The sequence below is a fragment of the Arachis hypogaea genome, chromosome 7 (assembly GCF_003086295.3).
Source record: "Arachis hypogaea cultivar Tifrunner chromosome 7, arahy.Tifrunner.gnm2.J5K5, whole genome shotgun sequence".
Taxonomy (NCBI): Eukaryota; Viridiplantae; Streptophyta; class Magnoliopsida; order Fabales; family Fabaceae; genus Arachis; species Arachis hypogaea.
The window spans coordinates 33,177,771-33,185,243 of NC_092042.1; the positions used below are offsets into that span (position 1 = coordinate 33,177,771).

Below are 7,473 nucleotides of genomic sequence, written 5' to 3' on the forward strand. Positions count from 1 at the left end.
AATTAATGAAGGTCAATATAAATATTCCTAACCTTCTAAAATTTTGAGACCAAATAAACTTAGAAAAAAATGACTACTTTTAAATTTTTAAATTCTTTAAAAATTTGTAGGGATTATTTTGAATTTTTTTAATTTTTTGGAGACTATTTTCTACTCTATTTTAGAGACTAATTTATCTAAAATGCACACATAAATATTTAACGATTACATATGTGAGTTAACATTTTACATCGGTAGTCATTATTAGTGGGCCACATGGCCGACTTCAATGTGCTAACTTTTATTAGTTTTTTCTTTATTAGGAGTTTTACTCTATTTTATTAGTTTTTTTATCAATGTGCTAACTTTTTTAAAATTTATTACTAAATATTATTTTTTTGAGACTAATTATTCAAATCATACTTTCTTACATTACTATAAATAATTATAATTAAAAATAAAATAGAAAATCAAATTAATTACTGTAGTAAAAGAATGACATATAATTCAGATAGATAAATAGTTATTTAAAGATAATATTTTGATAACAAATTTCAAAAAATGACACATTGATGAAAAATCCCGCCCAAACGTAATCTTATTTCTTCATAATAGTGATGGGTTTACTTATTAATTATAGTGCAAGACTCTAAGTGGCTTAGTAAATACAGCTATTTTTATTAGAAGTTTTGATAAGAAAATAAGGAACGAGTATGAATGAAACATATGGAGGAAAAAAAGATAGATAAAAGTTTTTTTTATTAGATCTTTAAAAAAATTGTTCTGGACAACTTAGATTAAATGGTTAAAATTAAAAGAACTAACATTAATTTATTTTACGTCACTTGATCACACACGGTAAAATGTAAATAAAGTAATTCGAAATTTTTATTCATAAAAAAAAGTGTTTAAATTGTCTCATAAAAAATATTTAATAGACCCTGTTTTGAGGGTTATCTGAAACGATAATTTGGGTCTGAATGTGAGGTCCAGACTCTTTCTTAGGCAGCGTCTGAGTTGTACTGGTGTCGAGGTGTCACTGTCCGAGTTCCTTGTGAGGAGGTGAAGGTGGTACCTGTAAGAGACTACCATGCTTAAGTTAGCAATGGATTTAAGCAGGTTTTTAATAAATTGAGACTTGAATATACCTAAGGGGTGTCAGTGTATTTATAATAGAATAGATAACCCACCTTTTGGAGTAGTTCCAACTTTGTTGGTGGACAACCGTTTTTTTTTAACTTGGGAGTTTGTTGAGATCTACATTCTAGATGAGGTAGAGATAGTAAGAGAGATTCGGGAAGGTAGTTACTTATTTGGATAAGTGGGACTGAACCTCCCTAGTCGCGTCCGACCTCCTAATAGGTCGAGAAGAATAGAAGTGGCTACCATTTTTTGGGTGGGCCTTCTTCCTTGTTGGGTCTAGCTTTATGTTTTGGACAAGGGTATGAACAGTGTCCATACTTGAGTCTGAGCTTTCATGAGGTCGGGCTTATGCATTTGTGGTTACAATTTCCTTCGTAGGGTACGCCGCCTTTAAGAGGTCAGGTACTTGACGTGTATCAAATATTTGAAACGTTGCCCCTTTAATCACATGGTGTACGTTACATGGTAATTTCCTAGGGATCCATGCAGGACATTAAAAGAGGGGTGCGAAATTTCTTTTTTACCTCTTATATCTTATAAATACCTCATTCTTTCTCATTTCTTCCTTTTCTGTTTCTTGAACATTAGCACTCTTAGCTCTTTTTTTTCACTTCTTTCTTTCATGCGCCTTGTTCCAGCATTCAAGAATTTTCTTTCTTGAAGCTTTCAGAAGGTTTCGTTCATGCTTTTGGAGAGAATCGTTTGTGTTTTTACCGTTTGACGTGCCCTACTAAATTTCATTTCACCAAGGTTAGTGCTTTTGCCCATTTTTGTTATTTTCGTTTTCGATTTGTTTTTGGTAGCACTTGTATTTTTTTGTTTTGAATGATACTTTGAAACGTGATTTAAAATGTTGATGGAGGGTTTTTCATTTTCTTTGGAACTGTCTTTTGGAACGGTCACTTGTTAATTGATCTTAAAATTTATTGATACTGTTTATTGTTTGAGATTGTTGCTACGGGCTTTGATATGGTTGTGTTGTCCTCAAATGGTGTTGCTTTTGCCTTCTCAGAAGCAATGCCATTTTCTGTATTTGGAATTTTGATAGTGATTTGTTGCGTTTATGAGATTTTATACGAGTTGTAGTGAATTGCTGGTGTTGTCGACGATGACCTGACTTCTTGTGATTATTTGCTCGACTTCCTAACTTGTTGTGACGATTTTTCCTTTGTGTGTTGCATTTGTAGGTATAGCTTTAAATGTCTCAATCTGTAATTCACAATATGTCGACCAAAATTTTCTCACACCTGACTTGGGTAGATATTTTTGTTCTTACTCCGATGCCCATTATTGATAGAGAGTATGTCGAGACCATTCGTAGGCACCATAGACTGTGTGAAAACCAGAAGGATGAGAGGAACTATGAGATAGTGGTTGCAAATCCCAAAGAGAGGGTGTGTTTTCCCCAATTGATAGGTCGGAACGCACTTTCTTCTATGTCTATGATTGCTTCTTCACTAAGTGTAAGACCTAGAATATTTGAAAAAGTCTTATTATGATCAAGTCTCAAATTCTATGGTTATTTATAGCCTTAATTTCAGAGATTATTTTATTAAAGATAATTAAGGCAAGTTTTGATTTATTGGATTTGAGATAAGTTATGATTTTTATCCAATTTCACAATTGTTGGATTATTTTCTATATTCAAATTTATAAAGTTGGTAGTCATGAAATAATAAGGATTTTATATGATTTGGATTAAATAAGTAATATTTTAAATATTATTACTGCTATTTTGGAAAATGAAGAAATTAAGTATACCATTTCTAATTTTTAGATTTGGGCATTTTATTGAAAATAATTTGTGAAATTGATGAGCAAATAGTATTTTCTATGTACAAATAGTGTTGGATTTAATCTGAGTTTCAATTACTATATTATTCCTAATTTTATGTGAAATTACCATAATGCCCTTAACCCTAATTTTCAAAAATGAAACCCTAACCTTGGAAACCCTAACCCGACCCGGTTTCCCCCAACTGCTGCCGCCCCTCTCTTCTAACAGCAGCAGCAACACTTCTCCTTCCTCAAACCAACACACTCAACAGTAGCAGATTTTCCCCTTTCCCCAACAGCTTGCAACACTCATGGCTTCCCATTGCCATGAAAGAAACCGAAATTAGAAGCAGAGGATGGAGAGGGAGTCAGAGTCGCGCGTCAGGGGAAGAGAAGAGGGAGAGGCGAGCCAGCAGCGGTGGGCCTCGCCGTCGCCGCCCTTCTGCTCGCCGTTCGCCACCAACGTCGAAGAAGAAGGAGATCAGAATCGGAAGTGAAGAGGGTCGCGTTTCACGCCGTGCAGTCGCGTTGCCCTCACCGCGTCGTGTCGCCGCGCCGCCAATCGTCCTCACCGCACCCCACAACGAGCTGCGTTCCCTAGCCACCCGTTGCATCCTCCCTGTGCCGTTCTTCACGCCATCGCGTTCCTTCGTCGCCGCCGCCGTTGACAGAAGAGGGAGTTTGATCTGAGAGCGCAGTGAGGGAAGGGCATCGCCGGAGGAGAGCCTGGCACCGCCGCCGCCACTGTTCGCCGCGCCGTCATCTCTAGCCTGCGCCGTTGCTAGTCGCGCGAGGGGGAGACGCGCCGTGAGGGAGATCCGTCACGTTTCTGCCGTCGCCGATTCACACGCCGCCGTTGTGCTCCTTGCCGCAGCGCCGCTGCTGGAAGAGGAGAGCTTGCCAGTTCTGTCTCTCACTACCGTCTCCGTCGGAGCTGCCGCCACGGTCGCCGGAGCTTCTGGCCGAGCCTCAACCGCCGGGAAACCGTTACTGGAGCCTGTGTCATTTGGATTTCATCGCGAGTTACCTCCACCAGAAACCACCGCTGTGATTCTGATCACCGGGGACGACTCTGTGACTTTCGGGATCACCGCTGAAGCTCCAGGCAGAGTTTCTGCCGCTTGAGACCTTGCTGTTGTCGCCGGAAAATTTTGCCGGTAAGCGTTTTAAGTTTGATTTCAGTTCTTTTGGAATTTCGAGAAGGTTTGATGCTGTGTGGTTTTTATAGTTGATCCACCGGAGCTTCTGGCCGCCGCCGGAGCTGTGCCGGTGCCGGTTCGAATCCGCAGCTGCTTCGTGTTGTTATTCCGGTAAGAAATTATGTTTCGAAAGCCCTACGTTAGTGTCCCGTACGTGTATTAAAGCCTTTATGGTATTAATGTTCCTAGAGTTAGTAACTGAGGTTGCTTGTTGTAATTTAGAGTTGTTTATGCTGCTGCGAAAATGTGTGGGGCTGTGCTTTGAAGCTGCCTTTGATTTTGAGTTGAGGCGGAAAGGACTTGATGATACGTTTGGGTTATGGAATTTTGCGTTTTGAGGTAGGGGCGCTTTCCAAAAAACTATGTTTTGTGTATTGGAATTATTACATATGGATACTGATGTGAGATATTGTGTATTTAGTGATTGTATCTGCCTTATGTATTATTTGATTGACTCGAACGATTATGGATGTTGGTTTGGCTGAATTTGTTGTGTGGCTTGTGAAATGTAATGTTTGAAGTTGATTCTTTAAAGATTTGAATCTGAGTTTAATCCGTTGAGGATTGATTTGATTTGAGCCAATTATTTTAATGATGTGAAAAGTCGAATGCACTTTTGAATTCAGCACGGTTTATTTTAATTGATTTGGTTTTGGACAAATGATTTGTTATTGAGCCGTTCCTTTAAAGCTTTGGAAATGAGTTATATCGATTGATATTGAGTTGATTTGAAATGGTATCCTTGAGATACGCCACTGAGGCGATTGTTGGATTTAGCTTGCTTTAAATTGATTTCTGGTTTTGAGCTGTTGAAAAGGAATGAGAAATGGTTTAGTTGGGACCCGAACCGGGTGGCAAAAGTCCAAGTTTTAGGGGAGGTGCTGCCGAAATTTCTATAAAATCCTACACTTGTTTGTAAGGTTATTTAAAAAGGGTTGGATTTGAGAAATTGTATTAATTGATTTATTAAAAGGATATTTATGTTTTCAAGCTTAATTTATTTGATGAACCTTATACGTTGAGTTCGGCTTATTTAAAACTGAACTATTTTTACCGTTTGAATCACTGAAGGAAAGAATGATGCTTTAATATTGATTTCAATATAAAAAGGAGTTTTTAGTGATTTCAAAGGAACCTAGACTTTTGATTGATTAATCAAGTTTGAGGCATTTTGGAAGAGTTAGAACAATGGGTTCTAAAAAGAAACTTGAAAGTGGTTTGATTCAAATGAACCGGTTTCGTTTCAAATGAGTTGATTTTTGGACCGGGTTGGAACTTGTGATTTTGTATGGCCGGTTTTATAGTAAATTCAGTTTTATTTACTTGAACCGAGAAATCTATGATTTTAAGAGTTTCAATGAATTTTAAGGAATTTATATAAGTTGACCTTCCCTAAAGACTTGGGACTTTGCCGAGAAACTTTTGTTATAAAATCCCATTGTTGGATGGGTGATTTTGAATGCTTTGAAATAAATCCTTAACTTGCCATGGTTTTGGAAGTTTTGGAAAGAGAATGCCGAGAGTGGCTTTGTTTTAAAAAGGGAACTCACTTTGAGTAAAATTTGGCTTATGAGCCTGAGATGATTTGAGAAATGAGATCTTCAAAGCTAAGGCTGAAAAGAGTTAAAAATTTGATTTCAAAGTGAAATGGCTTGAGAAAAGTGAGTTATGGCTTAAATGCCGGTTTTATGAATTTGATGATGTTGAATGATGGAAGTACTGTTTTTGTTATGGGCCGGAATGGCTGTGTGTGATATTGACTTATGGCTGATTGCCGAATGAGTTATAAGCCGTATGGCTGGCTATGAATTATGAATTTAAGCCGAGGGACTGTATTTATTGATAAATTGGTTGGTTCTGAATTGAACCGTGAGCCGGATGGCTGAGATGGATGGTGATCCATGATTGAATATAAATGCATGTATGCAATTGAATGATTTGTGGATTTAAGCCGAATGGCTGAGATGAAAGTTGTAAGCGAGTATGCTTGTGTTTTTCTCTCTGTCGTAAGGGTGACAGGGCACCGATACCCTCTAATGGCGACAGGGCGCATATACCCTCTAATGGCGACAGGGCGCATATACCCTCTAATGGCGACAGGGCGCAGATACCCTCTAATGATAATAATGCACAACAGAGAGACTGTGTCCGGGTTAGCTACCGGACACGTCGGGTTGGCTTGGTAACCGACAGATGATATCATCAGCCATTAGGGACAGGCATGCATCATATGCATCTATGTGACATTGTTTGGGTATGCATATTGTACTTGGTTTGCCTATGTGATTAATTGCTAATTGTTCTACTTGCAATAACTGTTTGTTTGTGCTTGCATCTTCCTATCTGTGTTTGCAACTAGAACTCTGTTGGATTGTGGTGATTTGGTTGAAGGTTGGATTGTTTGGGCCTAGGGCCGTGGTTGGATTGATTGGGCCTAGGGCCGTGGTTGGAATGAGATGAACCGATGGTTGATTTCGGTTTTGGGTTTCTGGTTTGGAATAAAATGTGAAAGGCTACTTTGGTTCAGTATAGATAAACCATTTTGAAAGGCTTTGATGTTTTGAGAATTGAATGGTTCCTCTTTCAGAAAAGATTTCCGACTTTACTTTTATTGTAAACTGTTGTTTTTTGAAAAGAGGCATAAGTCAGTTATTAATCACTGGTACGATTTATCTTCATGTATCCTATTACAGTAATTCCCAAAAACCCTCTACTGAGAACCCTTTCGAGGATGATGTTCTCACCCCTTACATTTTTCCCCTTTCAGGATATGGGCGCAGAAGTTACGAAGAATTTATTTAGTTATTGTTGTGATGTTCTGTATTGCTTTGGACTATTAATTATTGTACCCTCGCCTTTATCTTGATATATTCTATAAGAGGGATAGGGATTGTATTGGTTAATGTCTGTAATATTATTTATATATATATGTATGTATATATATGGATGTACTCTTTATGAGATTTTGTAAGTTGTATGGTTTCTATGGATGTACGTTATCGAACAAAAGCATTTTTGGGAACGGTATTTGCGGTTTAAAGTTTTTTTAAACAGGCTCATATTTTAGTATTAAATAGTATAAGTGTCGTCGTAATGTCCGAGCTATCAGAGTTGCGCAGCCGGAAGCGTGAGCTTTGGTAGTTAGGGTATTACACTAAGCTAGATGTTAGGCTTCTTTTTTCTGACTTTGAAATTAACGTCGTCTGGACTTGTAACGTTGCTCCTACCTAACTACACCCTAACTCATGGGCTTTTTTATAAATATACCAGCTCCTTTGTCAGGAACTAGATGTCCGACCTTCTGTTAAAGTGTTCTTCTACCTCTTTGTATTGACCAAACCTTTTAGCTATTCTAAAAAGTTAGGTTGGGTTTCTT

The 7,473-nt window shown here is 37.9% G+C and overlaps 1 long non-coding RNA gene across 1 annotated transcript; it reads left to right on the top strand.

The window, feature by feature from the left end:
• The first annotated feature begins 3,082 nt into the window (after positions 1–3,082).
• On the top strand, positions 3,083–7,000 carry LOC140174480 (uncharacterized). Its single transcript, XR_011863897.1, has 4 exons — positions 3,083–4,055; positions 4,127–4,208; positions 4,320–4,436; positions 6,865–7,000. It is a non-coding gene; the product is annotated as an uncharacterized lncRNA (long non-coding RNA).
• The last annotated feature ends 473 nt before the right edge of the window (positions 7,001–7,473 follow it).